The sequence below is a fragment of the Anarhichas minor genome, unplaced genomic scaffold, assembly GCF_050575085.1.
Source record: "Anarhichas minor isolate MPS153535 unplaced genomic scaffold, ASM5057508v1 ptg000017l, whole genome shotgun sequence".
Taxonomy (NCBI): Eukaryota; Metazoa; Chordata; class Actinopteri; order Perciformes; family Anarhichadidae; genus Anarhichas; species Anarhichas minor.
In genome coordinates, this window is record NW_027466463.1 from 2,133,579 (window position 1) to 2,156,765 (window position 23,187).

Here is a 23,187-nt window from a genome sequence, read left to right on the forward strand (position 1 = left end):
ATATAAAATATAGAATAAAGTAAAATATAGAATAAAGTAAAATATAGAATAAAGTAAAATATAAAATAAAGTGAAATATAGAATGAAGTCAAATATAGAATAAAGTAAAATATAAAATAAAGTGAAATATAGAATAAAGTAAAATATAGAATAAAGTAAAATATAAAATAAAGTAAAATATAGAATAAAGTAAAATATAGAATAAAGTAAAATATAAAATAAAGTGAAATATAGAATAAAGTCAAATATAGAATAAAGTAAAATATAAAATAAAGTGAAATATATAAAATATAGAATAAAGTAAAATATAGAATAAAGTGAAATATATAAAATATAGAATAAAGTAAAATATAGAATAAAGTAAAATATAAAATAAAGTGAAATATAGAATAAAGTAAAATATAAAATAAAGTAAAATATAAAATAAAGTGAAATATAGAATAAAGTAAAATATAGAATAAAGTAAAATATAGAATAAAGTAAAATATAGAATAAAGTAAAATATAAAATAAAGTAAAATATAAAATAAAGTGAAATATAGAATAAAGTAAAATATAGAATGAAGTAAAATATAAAATAAAGTAAAATATAGAATAAAGTAAAATATAGAATAAAGTAAAATATAGAATAAAGTAAAATATAAAATAAAGTGAAATATAGAATAAAGTCAAATATAGAATAAAGTAAAATATAAAATAAAGTGAAATATAGAATAAAGTAAAATATAGAATAAAGTAAAATATAAAATAAAGTGAAATATATAAAATATAGAATAAAGTAAAATATAGAATAAAGTCAAATATAAAATAAAGTGAAATATAGAATATGGTAAAATATAGAATAAAGTGAAATATAGAATAAAGTAAAATATAGAATAAAGTAAAATATAAAATAAAGTGAAATATAGAATAAAGTAAAATATAGAATAAAGTAAAATATAGAATAAAGTGAAATATATAAAATATAGAATAAAGTAAAATATAAAATAAAGTAAAATATAAAATAAAGTGAAATATAGAATAAAGTAAAATATAGAATAAAGTAAAATATAGAATAAAGTAAAATATAGAATGAAGTAAAATATAAAATAAAGTGAAATATATAAAATATAGAATAAAGTAAAATATAGAATAAAGTAAAATATAAAATAAAGTGAAATATATAAAATATAGAATAAAGTAAAATATAGAATAAAGTAAAATATAGAATAAAGTAAAATATAAAATAAAGTGAAATATAGAATGAAGTCAAATATAGAATAAAGTAAAATATAAAATAAAGTGAAATATAAAATAAAGTAAAATATAGAATAAAGTAAAATATAAAATAAAGTAAAATATAGAATAAAGTAAAATATAGAATAAAGTAAAATATAGAATAAAGTAAAATATAGAATAAAGTAAAATATAGAATAAAGTAAAATATAAAATAAAGTGAAATATAGAATAAAGTAAAATATAGAATAAAGTAAAATATAGAATAAAGTAAAATATAGAATAAAGTAAAATATAGAATAAAGTAAAATATAAAATAAAGTGAAATATAGAATAAAGTAAAATATAGAATAAAGTAAAATATAGAATAAAGTGAAATATAGAATAAAGTAAAATATAGAATAAAGTAAAATATAAAATAAAGTGAAATATAGAATAAAGTAAAATATAGAATAAAGTAAAATATAAAATAAAGTAAAATATAAAATAAAGTGAAATATAGAATAAAGTAAAATATAGAATAAAGTAAAATATAAAATAAAGTGAAATATAGAATAAAGTAAAATATAGAATGAAGTAAAATATAGAATGAAGTAAAATATAAAATAAAGTGAAATATATAAAATATAGAATAAAGTAAAATATAAAATAAAGTGAAATATAGAATAAAGTAAAATATAGAATAAAGTAAAATATAGAATAAAGTGAAATATATAAAATATAGAATAAAGTAAAATATAAAATAAAGTAAAATATAGAATAAAGTGAAATATAGAATAAAGTAAAATATAGAATAAAGTAAAATATAAAATAAAGTAAAATATAAAATATAGAATAAAGTAAAATATAAAATAAAGTAAAATATAAAATAAAGTGAAATATATAAAATATAGAATAAAGTAAAATATAGAATAAAGTAAAATATAAAATAAAGTGAAATATATAAAATATAGAATAAAGTAAAATATAGAATAAAGTAAAATATAAAATAAAGTGAATATATAAAATATAGAATGATGTAAAATATAGAATAAAGTAAAATATAGAATGAAGTAAAATATAAAATAAAGTGAAATATATAAAATATAGAATAAAGTAAAATATAGAATAAAGTCAAATATAAAATAAAGTGAAATATAGAATAAAGTAAAATATAGAATAAAGTAAAATATAAAATAAAGTAAAATATAGAATAAAGTAAAATATAGAATAAAGTAAAATATAGAATAAAGTAAAATATAAAATAAAGTGAAATATAGAATAAAGTCAAATATAGAATAAAGTCAAATATAGAATAAAGTAAAATATAGAATAAAGTAAAATATAAAATAAAGTAAAATATAAAATAAAGTGAAATATAGAATAAAGTAAAATATAGAATAAAGTAAAATATAAAATAAAGTGAAATATATAAAATATAGAATAAAGTAAAATATAGAATAAAGTGAAATATATAAAATATAGAATAAAGTAAAATATAGAATAAAGTAAAATATAGAATGAAGTAAAATATAAAATAAAGTGAAATATATAAAATATAGAATAAAGTAAAATATAGAATAAAGTCAAATATAAAATAAAGTGAAATATAGAATAAAGTAAAATATAGAATAAAGTAAAATATAGAATAAAGTAAAATATAAAATAAAGTGAAATATAGAATAAAGTAAAATATAGAATAAAGTAAAATATAGAATAAAGTGAAATATAGAATAAAGTAAAATATAGAATAAAGTAAAATATAAAATAAAGTGAAATATAGAATAAAGTAAAATATAGAATAAAGTAAAATATAAAATAAAGTAAAATATAAAATAAAGTGAAATATAGAATAAAGTAAAATATAGAATAAAGTAAAATATAAAATAAAGTGAAATATAGAATAAAGTAAAATATAGAATAAAGTAAAATATAGAATGAAGTAAAATATAAAATAAAGTGAAATATATAAAATATAGAATAAAGTGAAATATAGAATAAAGTAAAATATAGAATAAAGTAAAATATAAAATAAAGTGAAATATAGAATAAAGTAAAATATAGAATAAAGTAAAATATAGAATAAAGTGAAATATATAAAATATAGAATAAAGTAAAATATAAAATAAAGTAAAATATAGAATAAAGTGAAATATAGAATAAAGTAAAATATAGAATAAAGTAAAATATAAAATAAAGTAAAATATAAAATATAGAATAAAGTAAAATATAAAATAAAGTAAAATATAAAATAAAGTGAAATATAGAATAAAGTAAAATATAGAATAAAGTAAAATATAAAATAAAGTGAAATATATAAAATATAGAATAAAGTAAAATATAGAATAAAGTAAAATATAAAATAAAGTGAATATATAAAATATAGAATGATGTAAAATATAGAATAAAGTAAAATATAGAATGAAGTAAAATATAAAATAAAGTGAAATATATAAAATATAGAATAAAGTAAAATATAGAATAAAGTGAAATATAAAATAAAGTGAAATATAGAATAAAGTAAAATATAGAATAAAGTAAAATATAAAATAAAGTAAAATATAGAATAAAGTAAAATATAGAATAAAGTAAAATATAGAATAAAGTAAAATATAAAATAAAGTGAAATATAGAATAAAGTCAAATATAGAATAAAGTCAAATATAGAATAAAGTAAAATATAGAATAAAGTAAAATATAAAATAAAGTAAAATATAAAATAAAGTGAAATATAGAATAAAGTAAAATATAGAATAAAGTAAAATATAAAATAAAGTGAAATATATAAAATATAGAATAAAGTAAAATATAGAATAAAGTGAAATATATAAAATATAGAATAAAGTAAAATATAGAATAAAGTAAAATATAGAATGAAGTAAAATATAAAATAAAGTGAAATATATAAAATATAGAATAAAGTAAAATATAGAATAAAGTCAAATATAAAATAAAGTGAAATATAGAATAAAGTAAAATATAGAATAAAGTAAAATATAGAATAAAGTAAAATATAAAATAAAGTAAAATATAGAATATGGTAAAATATAGAATAAAGTGAAATATAGAATAAAGTAAAATACAGAATAAAGTAAAATATAAAATAAAGTGAAATATAGAATAAAGTAAAATATAGAATAAAGTAAAATATAAAATAAAGTGAAATATAGAATAAAGTAAAATATAGAATAAAGTAAAATATAAAATAAAGTGAAATATAGAATAAAGTCAAATATAGAATAAAGTCAAATATAGAATAAAGTAAAATATAGAATAAAGTAAAATATAAAATAAAGTAAAATATAAAATAAAGTGAAATATAGAATAAAGTCAAATATAGAATAAAGTCAAATATAGAATAAAGTGAAATATAGAATAAAGTAAAATATAGAATAAAGTAAAATATAAAATAAAGTGAAATATATAAAATATAGAATAAAGTAAAATATAGAATAAAGTGAAATATATAAAATATAGAATAAAGTAAAATATAGAATAAAGTAAAATATAGAATGAAGTAAAATATAAAATAAAGTGAAATATATAAAATATAGAATAAAGTAAAATATAGAATAAAGTCAAATATAAAATAAAGTGAAATATAGAATAAAGTAAAATATAGAATAAAGTAAAATATAGAATAAAGTAAAATATAGAATAAAGTAAAATATAAAATAAAGTAAAATATAGAATAAAGTAAAATATAGAATAAAGTAAAATATAAAATAAAGTGAAATATATAAAATATAGAATAAAGTAAAATATAGAATAAAGTGAAATATATAAAATATAGAATAAAGTAAAATATAGAATAAAGTAAAATATAGAATGAAGTAAAATATAAAATAAAGTGAAATATATAAAATATAGAATAAAGTAAAATATAGAATAAAGTAAAATATAAAATAAAGTGAAATATAGAATAAAGTAAAATATAAAATAAAGTAAAATATAAAATAAAGTGAAATATAGAATAAAGTAAAATATAGAATAAAGTAAAATATAGAATAAAGTAAAATATAGAATAAAGTAAAATATAAAATAAAGTAAAATATAAAATAAAGTGAAATATAGAATAAAGTAAAATATAGAATAAAGTAAAATATAAAATAAAGTAAAATATAGAATAAAGTAAAATATAGAATAAAGTCAAATATAGAATAAAGTAAAATATAGAATAAAGTAAAATATAAAATAAAGTAAAATATAAAATAAAGTGAAATATAGAATAAAGTAAAATATAGAATAAAGTAAAATATAAAATAAAGTGAAATATATAAAATATAGAATAAAGTAAAATATAGAATAAAGTGAAATATATAAAATATAGAATGAAGTAAAATATAGAATAAAGTAAAATATAGAATGAAGTAAAATATAAAATAAAGTGAAATATATAAAATATAGAATAAAGTAAAATATAAAATAAAGTAAAATATAGAATAAAGTAAAATATAGAATAAAGTAAAATATAGAATAAAGTAAAATATAAAATAAAGTGAAATATAGAATAAAGTAAAATATAGAATAAAGTAAAATATAGAATAAAGTGAAATATATAAAATATAGAATAAAGTAAAATATAAAATAAAGTAAAATATAAAATAAAGTGAAATATAGAATAAAGTAAAATATAGAATAAAGTAAAATATAAAATAAAGTGAAATATATAAAATATAGAATAAAGTAAAATATAGAATAAAGTAAAATATAGAATAAAGTAAAATATAGAATAAAGTCAAATATAGAATAAAGTAAAATATAGAATAAAGTAAAATATAGAATAAAGTAAAATATAGAATGAAGTAAAATATAAAATAAAGTAAAATATAAAATAAAGTGAAATATAGAATAAAGTAAAATATAGAATAAAGTCAAATATAGAATAAAGTAAAATATAGAATAAAGTCAAATATAAAATAAAGTAAAATATAAAATAAAGTGAAATATAGAATAAAGTAAAATATAGAATAAAGTAAAATATAAAATAAAGTGAAATATATAAAATATAGAATAAAGTAAAATATAGAATAAAGTGAAATATATAAAATATAGAATGAAGTAAAATATAGAATAAAGTAAAATATAGAATGAAGTAAAATATAAAATAAAGTGAAATATATAAAATATAGAATAAAGTAAAATATAAAATAAAGTAAAATATAAAATAAAGTGAAATATAGAATAAAGTAAAATATAGAATAAAGTAAAATATAGAATAAAGTAAAATATAGAATAAAGTAAAATATAAAATAAAGTAAAATATAAAATAAAGTGAAATATAGAATAAAGTAAAATATAGAATAAAGTAAAATATAAAATAAAGTAAAATATAGAATAAAGTAAAATATAGAATAAAGTAAAATATAGAATAAAGTAAAATATAAAATAAAGTGAAATATAGAATAAAGTCAAATATAGAATAAAGTAAAATATAAAATAAAGTGAAATATAGAATAAAGTAAAATATAGAATAAAGTAAAATATAAAATAAAGTGAAATATATAAAATATAGAATAAAGTAAAATATAGAATAAAGTCAAATATAAAATAAAGTGAAATATAGAATATGGTAAAATATAGAATAAAGTGAAATATAGAATAAAGTAAAATATAGAATAAAGTAAAATATAAAATAAAGTGAAATATAGAATAAAGTAAAATATAGAATAAAGTAAAATATAAAATAAAGTGAAATATAGAATAAAGTAAAATATAGAATAAAGTAAAATATAGAATAAAGTGAAATATATAAAATATAGAATAAAGTAAAATATAAAATAAAGTAAAATATAAAATAAAGTGAAATATAGAATAAAGTAAAATATAGAATAAAGTAAAATATAAAATAAAGTGAAATATATAAAATATAGAATAAAGTAAAATATAGAATAAAGTAAAATATAGAATGAAGTAAAATATAAAATAAAGTGAAATATATAAAATATAGAATAAAGTAAAATATAGAATAAAGTGAAATATATAAAATATAGAATGAAGTAAAATATAGAATAAAGTAAAATATAGAATGAAGTAAAATATAAAATAAAGTGAAATATATAAAATATAGAATAAAGTAAAATATAAAATAAAGTAAAATATAGAATAAAGTAAAATATAGAATAAAGTAAAATATAGAATAAAGTAAAATATAAAATAAAGTGAAATATAGAATAAAGTAAAATATAGAATAAAGTAAAATATAGAATAAAGTGAAATATATAAAATATAGAATAAAGTAAAATATAAAATAAAGTAAAATATAAAATAAAGTGAAATATAGAATAAAGTAAAATATAGAATAAAGTAAAATATAAAATAAAGTGAAATATATAAAATATAGAATAAAGTAAAATATAGAATAAAGTAAAATATAGAATAAAGTAAAATATAGAATAAAGTCAAATATAGAATAAAGTAAAATATAGAATAAAGTAAAATATAGAATAAAGTAAAATATAGAATAAAGTAAAATATAAAATAAAGTAAAATATAAAATAAAGTGAAATATAGAATAAAGTAAAATATAGAATAAAGTCAAATATAGAATAAAGTAAAATATAGAATAAAGTCAAATATAAAATAAAGTAAAATATAAAATAAAGTGAAATATAGAATAAAGTAAAATATAGAATAAAGTAAAATATAAAATAAAGTGAAATATATAAAATATAGAATAAAGTAAAATATAGAATAAAGTGAAATATATAAAATATAGAATGAAGTAAAATATAGAATAAAGTAAAATATAGAATGAAGTAAAATATAAAATAAAGTGAAATATATAAAATATAGAATAAAGTAAAATATAAAATAAAGTAAAATATAAAATAAAGTGAAATATAGAATAAAGTAAAATATAGAATAAAGTAAAATATAGAATAAAGTAAAATATAGAATAAAGTAAAATATAAAATAAAGTAAAATATAAAATAAAGTGAAATATAGAATAAAGTAAAATATAGAATAAAGTAAAATATAAAATAAAGTAAAATATAGAATAAAGTAAAATATAGAATAAAGTAAAATATAGAATAAAGTAAAATATAAAATAAAGTGAAATATAGAATAAAGTCAAATATAGAATAAAGTAAAATATAAAATAAAGTGAAATATAGAATAAAGTAAAATATAGAATAAAGTAAAATATAAAATAAAGTGAAATATATAAAATATAGAATAAAGTAAAATATAGAATAAAGTCAAATATAAAATAAAGTGAAATATAGAATATGGTAAAATATAGAATAAAGTGAAATATAGAATAAAGTAAAATATAGAATAAAGTAAAATATAAAATAAAGTGAAATATAGAATAAAGTAAAATATAAAATAAAGTAAAATATAAAATAAAGTGAAATATAGAATAAAGTAAAATATAGAATAAAGTAAAATATAAAATAAAGTGAAATATATAAAATATAGAATAAAGTAAAATATAGAATAAAGTAAAATATAGAATGAAGTAAAATATAAAATAAAGTGAAATATATAAAATATAGAATAAAGTAAAATATAGAATAAAGTGAAATATATAAAATATAGAATAAAGTAAAATATAGAATAAAGTAAAATATAGAATGAAGTAAAATATAAAATAAAGTGAAATATATAAAATATAGAATAAAGTAAAATATAAAATAAAGTAAAATATAAAATAAAGTGAAATATAGAATAAAGTAAAATATAGAATAAAGTAAAATATAGAATAAAGTAAAATATAGAATAAAGTAAAATATAAAATAAAGTAAAATATAAAATAAAGTGAAATATAGAATAAAGTAAAATATAGAATAAAGTAAAATATAAAATAAAGTAAAATATAGAATAAAGTAAAATATAGAATAAAGTAAAATATAGAATAAAGTAAAATATAAAATAAAGTGAAATATAGAATAAAGTCAAATATAGAATAAAGTAAAATATAGAATAAAGTAAAATATAAAATAAAGTAAAATATAAAATATAGAATAAAGTAAAATATAAAATAAAGTGAAATATATAAAATATAGAATAAAGTGAAATATAGAATAAAGTAAAATATAGAATAAAGTAAAATATAAAATAAAGTGAAATATAGAATAAAGTAAAATATAGAATAAAGTAAAATATAAAATAAAGTGAAATATAGAATAAAGTAAAATATAGAATAAAGTAAAATATAAAATAAAGTGAAATATATAAAATATAGAATAAAGTCAAATATAGAATAAAGTCAAATATAGAATAAAGTCAAATATAGAATAAAGTAAAATATAGAATAAAGTAAAATACAAAATAAAGTAAAATATAGAATAAAGTAAAATATAGAATAAAGTAAAATATAAAATAAAGTGAAATATATAAAATATAGAATAAAGTCAAATATAGAATAAAGTCAAATATAGAATAAAGTCAAATATAGAATAAAGTAAAATATAGAATAAAGTAAAATACAAAATAAAGTAAAATATAGAATAAAGTAAAATATAGAATAAAGTAAAATATAAAATAAAGTGAAATATAGAATAAAGTAAAATATAGAATAAAGTAAAATATAGAATAAAGTGAAATATATAAAATCTAGAATAAAGTAAAATATAGAATAAAGTAAAATATAAAATAAAGTGAAATATAGAATAAAGTAAAATATAGAATAAAGTAAAATATAGAATAAAGTGAAATATATAAAATATAGAATAAAGTAAAATATAAAATAAAGTAAAATATAAAATAAAGTGAAATATAGAATAAAGTAAAATATAGAATAAAGTAAAATATAAAATAAAGTGAAATATATAAAATATAGAATAAAGTAAAATATAGAATAAAGTAAAATATAGAATGAAGTAAAATATAAAATAAAGTGAAATATATAAAATATAGAATAAAGTAAAATATAGAATAAAGTAAAATATAAAATAAAGTGAAATATATAAAATATAGAATAAAGTAAAATATAGAATAAAGTAAAATATAAAATAAAGTAAAATATAGAATAAAGTAAAATATAGAATAAAGTAAAATATAGAATAAAGTAAAATATAGAATAAAGTAAAATATAGAATAAAGTAAAATATAGAATAAAGTAAAATATAAAATAAAGTGAAATATATAAAATATAGAATAAAGTAAAATATAGAATAAAGTAAAATATAGAATGAAGTAAAATATAAAATAAAGTGAAATATATAAAATATAGAATAAAGTAAAATATAGAATAAAGTGAAATATATAAAATATAGAATAAAGTAAAATATAGAATAAAGTAAAATATAGAATGAAGTAAAATATAAAATAAAGTGAAATATATAAAATATAGAATAAAGTAAAATATAAAATAAAGTAAAATATAAAATAAAGTGAAATATAGAATAAAGTAAAATATAGAATAAAGTAAAATATAGAATAAAGTAAAATATAGAATAAAGTAAAATATAAAATAAAGTAAAATATAAAATAAAGTGAAATATAGAATAAAGTAAAATATAGAATAAAGTAAAATATAAAATAAAGTAAAATATAGAATAAAGTAAAATATAGAATAAAGTAAAATATAGAATAAAGTAAAATATAAAATAAAGTGAAATATAGAATAAAGTCAAATATAGAATAAAGTAAAATATAAAATAAAGTGAAATATAGAATAAAGTAAAATATAGAATAAAGTAAAATATAAAATAAAGTGAAATATATAAAATATAGAATAAAGTAAAATATAGAATAAAGTCAAATATAAAATAAAGTGAAATATAGAATATGGTAAAATATAGAATAAAGTGAAATATAGAATAAAGTAAAATATAGAATAAAGTAAAATATAAAATAAAGTGAAATATAGAATAAAGTAAAATATAGAATAAAGTAAAATATAAAATAAAGTGAAATATAGAATAAAGTAAAATATAGAATAAAGTAAAATATAGAATAAAGTGAAATATATAAAATATAGAATAAAGTAAAATATAAAATAAAGTAAAATATAAAATAAAGTGAAATATAGAATAAAGTAAAATATAGAATAAAGTAAAATATAAAATAAAGTGAAATATATAAAATATAGAATAAAGTAAAATATAGAATAAAGTAAAATATAGAATGAAGTAAAATATAAAATAAAGTGAAATATATAAAATATAGAATAAAGTAAAATATAGAATAAAGTGAAATATATAAAATATAGAATAAAGTAAAATATAGAATAAAGTAAAATATAGAATGAAGTAAAATATAAAATAAAGTGAAATATATAAAATATAGAATAAAGTAAAATATAAAATAAAGTAAAATATAAAATAAAGTGAAATATAGAATAAAGTAAAATATAGAATAAAGTAAAATATAGAATAAAGTAAAATATAGAATAAAGTAAAATATAAAATAAAGTAAAATATAAAATAAAGTGAAATATAGAATAAAGTAAAATATAGAATAAAGTAAAATATAAAATAAAGTAAAATATAGAATAAAGTAAAATATAGAATAAAGTAAAATATAGAATAAAGTAAAATATAAAATAAAGTGAAATATAGAATAAAGTCAAATATAGAATAAAGTAAAATATAGAATAAAGTAAAATATAAAATAAAGTAAAATATAAAATATAGAATAAAGTAAAATATAAAATAAAGTGAAATATATAAAATATAGAATAAAGTGAAATATAGAATAAAGTAAAATATAGAATAAAGTAAAATATAAAATAAAGTGAAATATAGAATAAAGTAAAATATAGAATAAAGTAAAATATAAAATAAAGTGAAATATAGAATAAAGTAAAATATAGAATAAAGTAAAATATAGAATAAAGTGAAATATATAAAATCTAGAATAAAGTCAAATATAGAATAAAGTAAAATATAAAATAAAGTGAAATATATAAAATATAGAATAAAGTCAAATATAGAATAAAGTCAAATATAGAATAAAGTCAAATATAGAATAAAGTAAAATATAGAATAAAGTAAAATACAAAATAAAGTAAAATATAGAATAAAGTAAAATATAGAATAAAGTAAAATATAAAATAAAGTGAAATATAGAATAAAGTAAAATATAGAATAAAGTAAAATATAGAATAAAGTGAAATATATAAAATCTAGAATAAAGTAAAATATAGAATAAAGTAAAATATAAAATAAAGTGAAATATAGAATAAAGTAAAATATAGAATAAAGTAAAATATAGAATAAAGTGAAATATATAAAATATAGAATAAAGTAAAATATAAAATAAAGTAAAATATAAAATAAAGTGAAATATAGAATAAAGTAAAATATAGAATAAAGTAAAATATAAAATAAAGTGAAATATATAAAATATAGAATAAAGTAAAATATAGAATAAAGTAAAATATAGAATGAAGTAAAATATAAAATAAAGTGAAATATATAAAATATAGAATAAAGTAAAATATAGAATAAAGTAAAATATAAAATAAAGTGAAATATATAAAATATAGAATAAAGTAAAATATAGAATAAAGTAAAATATAAAATAAAGTAAAATATAGAATAAAGTAAAATATAGAATAAAGTAAAATATAGAATAAAGTAAAATATAGAATAAAGTAAAATATAGAATAAAGTAAAATATAGAATAAAGTAAAATATAAAATAAAGTGAAATATATAAAATATAGAATAAAGTAAAATATAGAATAAAGTAAAATATAGAATGAAGTAAAATATAAAATAAAGTGAAATATATAAAATATAGAATAAAGTAAAATATAGAATAAAGTGAAATATATAAAATATAGAATAAAGTAAAATATAGAATAAAGTAAAATATAGAATGAAGTAAAATATAAAATAAAGTGAAATATATAAAATATAGAATAAAGTAAAATATAAAATAAAGTAAAATATAAAATAAAGTGAAATATAGAATAAAGTAAAATATAGAATAAAGTAAAATATAGAATAAAGTAAAATATAGAATAAAGTAAAATATAAAATAAAGTAAAATATAAAATAAAGTGAAATATAGAATAAAGTAAAATATAGAATAAAGTAAAATATAAAATAAAGTAAAATATAGAATAAAGTAAAATATAGAATAAAGTAAAATATAGAATAAAGTAAAATATAAAATAAAGTGAAATATAGAATAAAGTCAAATATAGAATAAAGTAAAATATAAAATAAAGTGAAATATAGAATAAAGTCAAATATAGAATAAAGTAAAATATAAAATAAAGTGAAATATATAAAATATAGAATAAAGTAAAATATAGAATAAAGTCAAATATAAAATAAAGTGAAATATAGAATATGGTAAAATATAGAATAAAGTGAAATATAGAATAAAGTAAAATATAGAATAAAGTAAAATATAAAATAAAGTAAAATATAAAATATAGAATAAAGTAAAATATAAAATAAAGTGAAATATATAAAATATAGAATAAAGTGAAATATAGAATAAAGTAAAATATAGAATAAAGTAAAATATAAAATAAAGTGAAATATAGAATAAAGTAAAATATAGAATAAAGTAAAATATAAAATAAAGTGAAATATATAAAATATAGAATAAAGTCAAATATAGAATAAAGTCAAATATAGAATAAAGTCAAATATAGAATAAAGTAAAATATAGAATAAAGTAAAATACAAAATAAAGTAAAATATAGAATAAAGTAAAATATAGAATAAAGTAAAATATAAAATAAAGTGAAATATAGAATAAAGTAAAATATAGAATAAAGTAAAATATAGAATAAAGTGAAATATATAAAATCTAGAATAAAGTAAAATATAGAATAAAGTAAAATATAAAATAAAGTGAAATATAGAATAAAGTAAAATATAGAATAAAGTAAAATATAGAATAAAGTGAAATATATAAAATATAGAATAAAGTAAAATATAAAATAAAGTAAAATATAAAATAAAGTGAAATATAGAATAAAGTAAAATATAGAATAAAGTAAAATATAAAATAAAGTGAAATATATAAAATATAGAATAAAGTAAAATATAGAATAAAGTAAAATATAGAATGAAGTAAAATATAAAATAAAGTGAAATATATAAAATATAGAATAAAGTAAAATATAGAATAAAGTAAAATATAAAATAAAGTGAAATATATAAAATATAGAATAAAGTAAAATATAGAATAAAGTAAAATATAAAATAAAGTAAAATATAGAATAAAGTAAAATATAGAATAAAGTAAAATATAAAATAAAGTGAAATATAGAATAAAGTCAAATATAGAATAAAGTCAAATATAGAATAAAGTAAAATATAGAATAAAGTAAAATATAAAATAAAGTAAAATATAAAATAAAGTGAAATATAGAATAAAGTAAAATATAGAATAAAGTAAAATATAAAATAAAGTGAAATATAGAATAAAGTAAAATATAAAATAAAGTAAAATATAAAATAAAGTGAAATATAGAATAAAGTAAAATATAGAATAAAGTAAAATATAGAATGAAGTAAAATATAGAATAAAGTAAAATATAAAATAAAGTAAAATATAAAATAAAGTGAAATATAGAATAAAGTAAAATATAAAATAAAGTAAAATATAAAATAAAGTGAAATATAGAATAAAGTAAAATATAGAATAAAGTAAAATATAGAATAAAGTAAAATATAAAATAAAGTGAAATACAGAATAAAGTAAAATATAGAATAAAGTAAAATATAAAATAAAGTCAAATATAGAATAAAGTGAAATATAAAATAAAGTAAAATATAGAATAAAGTAAAATATAAAATAAAGTAAAATATAAAATAAAGTCAAATATAGAATAAAGTAAAATATAAAATAAAGTGAAATATAGAATAAAGTAAAATATAGAATAAAGTAAAATATAAAATAAAGTGAAATATAGAATAAAGTAAAATATAGAATAAAGTAAAATATAAAATAAAGTAAAATATAAAATAAAGTGAAATATAGAATAAAGTAAAATATAAAATAAAGTAAAATATAAAATAAAGTGAAATATAGAATAAAGTAAAATATAGAATAAAGTAAAATATAGAATAAAGTAAAATATAAAATAAAGTGAAATACAGAATAAAGTAAAATATAGAATAAAGTAAAATATAAAATAAAGTCAAATATAGAATAAAGTGAAATATAAAATAAAGTAAAATATAGAATAAAGTAAAATATAAAATAAAGTAAAATATAAAATATAGAATAAAGTAAAATATAAAATAAAGTGAAATATATAAAATATAGAATAAAGTGAAATATAGAATAAAGTAAAATATAGAATAAAGTAAAATATAGAATAAAGTAAAATATAGAATAAAGTGAAATATAAAATAAAGTAAAATATAAAATAAAGTGAAATATAGAATAAAGTAAAATATAAAATAAAGTAAAATATAAAATAAAGTGAAATATAGAATAAAGTAAAATATAGAATAAAGTAAAATATAGAATAAAGTAAAATATAAAATAAAGTGAAATACAGAATAAAGTAAAATATAGAATAAAGTAAAATATAAAATAAAGTCAAATATAGAATAAAGTGAAATATAAAATAAAGTAAAATATAGAATAAAGTAAAATATAAAATAAAGTAAAATATAAAATAAAGTCAAATATAGAATAAAGTAAAATATAAAATAAAGTGAAATATAGAATAAAGTAAAATATAGAATAAAGTAAAATATAAAATAAAGTGAAATATAGAATAAAGTAAAATATAGAATAAAGTAAAATATAAAATAAAGTAAAATATAAAATAAAGTGAAATATAGAATAAAGTAAAATATAAAATAAAGTAAAATATAAAATAAAGTGAAATATAGAATAAAGTAAAATATAGAATAAAGTAAAATATAGAATAAAGTAAAATATAAAATAAAGTGAAATACAGAATAAAGTAAAATATAGAATAAAGTAAAATATAAAATAAAGTCAAATATAGAATAAAGTGAAATATAAAATAAAGTAAAATATAGAATAAAGTAAAATATAAAATAAAGTAAAATATAAAATATAGAATAAAGTAAAATATAAAATAAAGTGAAATATATAAAATATAGAATAAAGTGAAATATAGAATAAAGTAAAATATAGAATAAAGTAAAATATAGAATAAAGTAAAATATAGAATAAAGTGAAATATATAAAATCTAGAATAAAGTCAAATATAGAATAAAGTAAAATATAAAATAAAGTGAAATATATAAAATATAGAATAAAGTCAAATATAGAATAAAGTAAAATATAAAATAAAGTAAAATATAGAATAAAGTAAAATATAGAATAAAGTAAAATATAGAATAAAGTAAAATATAAAATAAAGTGAAATATAGAATAAAGTAAAATATAAAATAAAGTGAAATATAGAATAAAGTAAAATATAGAATAAAGTAAAATATAAAATAAAGTAAAATATAAAATAAAGTGAAATATAGAATAAAGTAAAATATAAAATAAAGTAAAATATAAAATAAAGTGAAATATAGAATAAAGTAAAATATAGAATAAAGTAAAATATAGAATAAAGTAAAATATAAAATAAAGTGAAATACAGAATAAAGTAAAATATAGAATAAAGTAAAATATAAAATAAAGTCAAATATAGAATAAAGTGAAATATAAAATAAAGTAAAATATAGAATAAAGTAAAATATAAAATAAAGTAAAATATAAAATATAGAATAAAGTAAAATATAAAATAAAGTGAAATATATAAAATATAGAATAAAGTGAAATATAGAATAAAGTAAAATATAGAATAAAGTAAAATATAGAATAAAGTAAAATATAGAATAAAGTGAAATATAAAATAAAGTAAAATATAAAATAAAGTGAAATATAGAATAAAGTAAAATATAAAATAAAGTAAAATATAAAATAAAGTGAAATATAGAATAAAGTAAAATATAGAATAAAGTAAAATATAGAATAAAGTAAAATATAAAATAAAGTGAAATACAGAATAAAGTAAAATATAGAATAAAGTAAAATATAAAATAAAGTCAAATATAGAATAAAGTGAAATATAAAATAAAGTAAAATATAGAATAAAGTAAAATATAAAATAAAGTAAAATATAAAATAAAGTCAAATATAGAATAAAGTAAAATATAAAATAAAGTGAAATATAGAATAAAGTAAAATATAGAATAAAGTAAAATATAAAATAAAGTGAAATATAGAATAAAGTAAAATATAGAATAAAGTAAAATATAAAATAAAGTAAAATATAAAATAAAGTGAAATATAGAATAAAGTAAAATATAAAATAAAGTAAAATATAAAATAAAGTGAAATATAGAATAAAGTAAAATATAGAATAAAGTAAAATATAGAATAAAGTAAAATATAAAATAAAGTGAAATACAGAATAAAGTAAAATATAGAATAAAGTAAAATATAAAATAAAGTCAAATATAGAATAAAGTGAAATATAAAATAAAGTAAAATATAGAATAAAGTAAAATATAAAATAAAGTAAAATATAAAATATAGAATAAAGTAAAATATAAAATAAAGTGAAATATATAAAATATAGAATAAAGTGAAATATAGAATAAAGTAAAATATAGAATAAAGTAAAATATAGAATAAAGTAAAATATAGAATAAAGTGAAATATATAAAATCTAGAATAAAGTCAAATATAGAATAAAGTAAAATATAAAATAAAGTGAAATATATAAAATATAGAATAAAGTCAAATATAGAATAAAGTAAAATATAAAATAAAGTAAAATATAGAATAAAGTAAAATATAGAATAAAGTAAAATATAGAATAAAGTAAAATATAAAATAAAGTGAAATATAGAATAAAGTCAAATATAGAATAAAGTAAAATATAGAATAAAGTAAAATATAGAATAAAGTAAAATATAAAATAAAGTAAAATATAAAATAAAGTGAAATATAGAATAAAGTAAAATATAAAATAAAGTAAAATATAAAATAAAGTGAAATATAGAATAAAGTAAAATATAGAATAAAGTAAAATATAAAATAAAGTGAAATATATAAAATATAGAATAAAGTAAAATATAGAATAAAGTAAAATATAGAATGAAGTAAAATATAAAATAAAGTGAAATATATAAAATATAGAATAAAGTAAAATATAAAATAAAGTGAAATATATAAAATATAGAATAAAGTAAAATATAGAATAAAGTAAAATATAAAATAAAGTAAAATATAGAATAAAGTAAAATATAGAATAAAGTAAAATATAGAATAAAGTGAAATATAGAATTAAGTCAAATATAGAATAAAGTAAAATATAGAATAAAGTAAAATATAAAATAAAGTAAAATATAAAATAAAGTGAAATATAGAATAAAGTAAAATATAGAATAAAGTAAAATATAAAATAAAGTGAAATATAGAATAAAGTAAAATATAGAATAAAGTAAAATATAAAATAAAGTAAAATATAAAATATAGAATAAAGTAAAATATAGAATAAAGTAAAATATAGAATAAAGTAAAATATAAAATAAAGTGAAATACAGAATAAAGTAAAATATAGAATAAAGTAAAATATAAAATAAAGTCAAATATAGAATAAAGTGAAATATAAAATAAAGTAAAATATAGAATAAAGTAAAATATAAAATAAAGTAAAATATAAAATATAGAATAAAGTAAAATATAAAATAAAGTGAAATATATAAAATATAGAATAAAGTGAAATATAGAATAAAGTAAAATATAGAATAAAGTAAAATATAGAATAAAGTAAAATATAAAATAAAGTAAAATATAAAATATAGAATAAAGTAAAATATAAAATAAAGTGAAATATATAAAATATAGAATAAAGTAAAATATAAAATAAAGTGAAATATATAAAATATAGAATAAAGTAAAATATAGAATAAAGTAAAATATAAAATAAAGTAAAATATAGAATAAAGTAAAATATAGAATAAAGTAAAATATAGAATAAAGTGAAATATAGAATTAAGTCAAATATAGAATAAAGTAAAATATAGAATAAAGTAAAATATAAAATAAAGTAAAATATAAAATAAAGTGAAATATAGAATAAAGTAAAATATAGAATAAAGTAAAATATAAAATAAAGTGAAATATAGAATAAAGTAAAATATAGAATAAAGTAAAATATAAAATAAAGTGAAATATATAAAATATAGAATAAAGTAAAATATAGAATAAAGTCAAATATAAAATAAAGTGAAATATAGAATATGGTAAAATATAGAATAAAGTGAAATATAGAATAAAGTAAAATATAGAATAAAGTAAAATATAAAATAAAGTGAAATATAAAATAAAGTAAAATATAGAATAAAGTAATATATAAAATAAAGTAAAATATAAAATATAGAATAAAGTAAAATATAAAATAAAGTGAAATATATAAAATATAGAATAAAGTGAAATATAGAATAAAGTAAAATATAGAATAAAGTAAAATATAAAATAAAGTGAAATATAGAATAAAGTAAAATATAGAATAAAGTAAAATATAAAATAAAGTGAAATATAGAATAAAGTAAAATATAGAATAAAGTAAAATATAAAATAAAGTAAAATATAAAATAAAGTGAAATATAGAATAAAGTAAAATATAAAATAAAGTAAAATATAAAATAAAGTGAAATATAGAATAAAGTAAAATATAGAATAAAGTAAAATATAGAATAAAGTAAAATATAAAATAAAGTGAAATACAGAATAAAGTAAAATATAGAATAAAGTAAAATATAAAATAAAGTCAAATATAGAATAAAGTGAAATATAAAATAAAGTAAAATATAGAATAAAGTAAAATATAAAATAAAGTAAAATATAAAATATAGAATAAAGTAAAATATAAAATAAAGTGAAATATATAAAATATAGAATAAAGTGAAATATAGAATAAAGTAAAATATAGAATAAAGTAAAATATAGAATAAAGTAAAATATAGAATAAAGTGAAATATATAAAATCTAGAATAAAGTCAAATATAGAATAAAGTAAAATATAAAATAAAGTGAAATATATAAAATATAGAATAAAGTCAAATATAGAATAAAGTAAAATATAAAATAAAGTAAAATATAGAATAAAGTAAAATATAGAATAAAGTAAAATATAGAATAAAGTAAAATATAAAATAAAGTGAAATATAGAATAAAGTCAAATATAGAATAAAGTAAAATATAGAATAAAGTAAAATATAGAATAAAGTAAAATATAAAATAAAGTAAAATATAAAATAAAGTGAAATATAGAATAAAGTAAAATATAAAATAAAGTAAAATATAAAATAAAGTGAAATATAGAATAAAGTAAAATATAGAATAAAGTAAAATATAAAATAAAGTGAAATATATAAAATATAGAATAAAGTAAAATATAGAATAAAGTAAAATATAGAATGAAGTAAAATATAAAATAAAGTGAAATATATAAAATATAGAATAAAGTAAAATATAAAATAAAGTGAAATATATAAAATATAGAATAAAGTAAAATATAGAATAAAGTAAAATATAAAATAAAGTAAAATATAGAATAAAGTAAAATATAGAATAAAGTAAAATATAGAATAAAGTGAAATATAGAATTAAGTCAAATATAGAATAAAGTAAAATATAGAATAAAGTAAAATATAAAATAAAGTAAAATATAAAATAAAGTGAAATATAGAATAAAGTAAAATATAGAATAAAGTAAAATATAAAATAAAGTGAAATATAGAATAAAGTAAAATATAGAATAAAGTAAAATATAAAATAAAGTAAAATATAAAATATAGAATAAAGTAAAATATAGAATAAAGTAAAATATAGAATAAAGTAAAATATAAAATAAAGTGAAATACAGAATAAAGTAAAATATAGAATAAAGTAAAATATAAAATAAAGTCAAATATAGAATAAAGTGAAATATAAAATAAAGTAAAATATAGAATAAAGTAAAATATAAAATAAAGTAAAATATAAAATATAGAATAAAGTAAAATATAAAATAAAGTGAAATATATAAAATATAGAATAAAGTGAAATATAGAATAAAGTAAAATATAGAATAAAGTAAAATATAGAATAAAGTAAAATATAAAATAAAGTAAAATATAAAATATAGAATAAAGTAAAATATAAAATAAAGTGAAATATATAAAATATAGAATAAAGTGAAATATAGAATAAAGTAAAATATAGAATAAAGTAAAATATAGAATAAAGTAAAATATAGAATAAAGTGAAATATATAAAATCTAGAATAAAGTCAAATATAGAATAAAGTCAAATATAGAATAAAGTAAAATATAGAATAAAGTAAAAACAAAATAAAGTAAAATATAGAATAAAGTAAAATATAGAATAAAGTAAAATATAAAATAAAGTGAAATATAGAATAAAGTAAAATATAGAATAAAGTAAAATATAGAATAAAGTGAAATATATAAAATATAGAATAAAGTAAAATATAAAATAAAGTAAAATATAAAATAAAGTGAAATATAGAATAAAGTAAAATATAGAATAAAGTAAAATATAAAATAAAGTGAAATATATAAAATATAGAATAAAGTAAAATATAGAATAAAGTAAAATATAGAATGAAGTAAAATATAAAATAAAGTGAAATATATAAAATATAGAATAAAGTAAAATATAAAATAAAGTGAAATATATAAAATATAGAATAAAGTAAAATATAGAATAAAGTAAAATATAAAATAAAGTAAAATATAGAATAAAGTAAAATATAGAATAAAGTAAAATATAAAATAAAGTAAAATATAAAATAAAGTGAAATATAGAATAAAGTAAAATATAGAATAAAGTAAAATATAAAATAAAGTGAAATATAGAATAAAGTAAAATATAAAATAAAGTAAAATATAAAATAAAGTGAAATATAGAATAAAGTAAAATATAGAATAAAGTAAAATATAGAATAAAGTAAAATATAGAATAAAGTAAAATATAAAATAAAGTGAAATATAGAATAAAGTAAAATATAGAATAAAGTAAAATATAAAATAAAGTAAAATATAAAATAAAGTGAAATATAGAATAAAGTAAAATATAACATAAAGTGAAATATAGAATAAAGTAAAATATAGAATAAAGTAAAATATAGAATAAAGTGAAATATAAAATAAAGTAAAATATAGAATAAAGTAAAATATAAAATAAAGTAAAATATAAAATATAGAATAAAGTAAAATATAAAATAAAGTGAAATATATAAAATATAGAATAAAGTGAAATATAGAATAAAGTAAAATATAGAATAAAGTAAAATATAAAATAAAGTGAAATATAGAATAAAGTAAAATATAGAATAAAGTAAAATATAAAATAAAGTAAAATATAGAATAAAGTGAAATATATAAAATCTAGAATAAAGTCAAATATAGAATAAAGTAAAATATAAAATAAAGTGAAATATATAAAATATAGAATAAAGTCAAATATAGAATAAAGTCAAATATAGAATAAAGTCAAATATAGAATAAAGTAAAATATAGAATAAAGTAAAATATAGAATAAAGTAAAATATAAAATAAAGTAAAATATAAAATAAAGTGAAATATAGAATAAAGTAAAATATAGAATAAAGTAAAATATAAAATAAAGTAAAATATAAAATAAAGTGAAATATAGAATAAAGTAAAATATAGAATAAAGTAAAATATAAAATAAAGTGAAATATATAAAATATAGAATAAAGTAAAATATAGAATAAAGTAAAATATAGAATGAAGTAAAATATAAAATAAAGTGAAATATATAAAATATAGAATAAAGTAAAATATAGAATAAAGTCAAATATAAAATAAAGTGAAATATAGAATATGGTAAAATATAGAATAAAGTGAAATATAGAATAAAGTAAAATATAGAATAAAGTAAAATATAAAATAAAGTGAAATATAAAATAAAGTAAAATATAGAATAAAGTAATATATAAAATAAAGTAAAATATAAAATATAGAATAAAGTAAAATATAAAATAAAGTGAAATATATAAAATATAGAATAAAGTGAAATATAGAATAAAGTAAAATATAGAATAAAGTAAAATA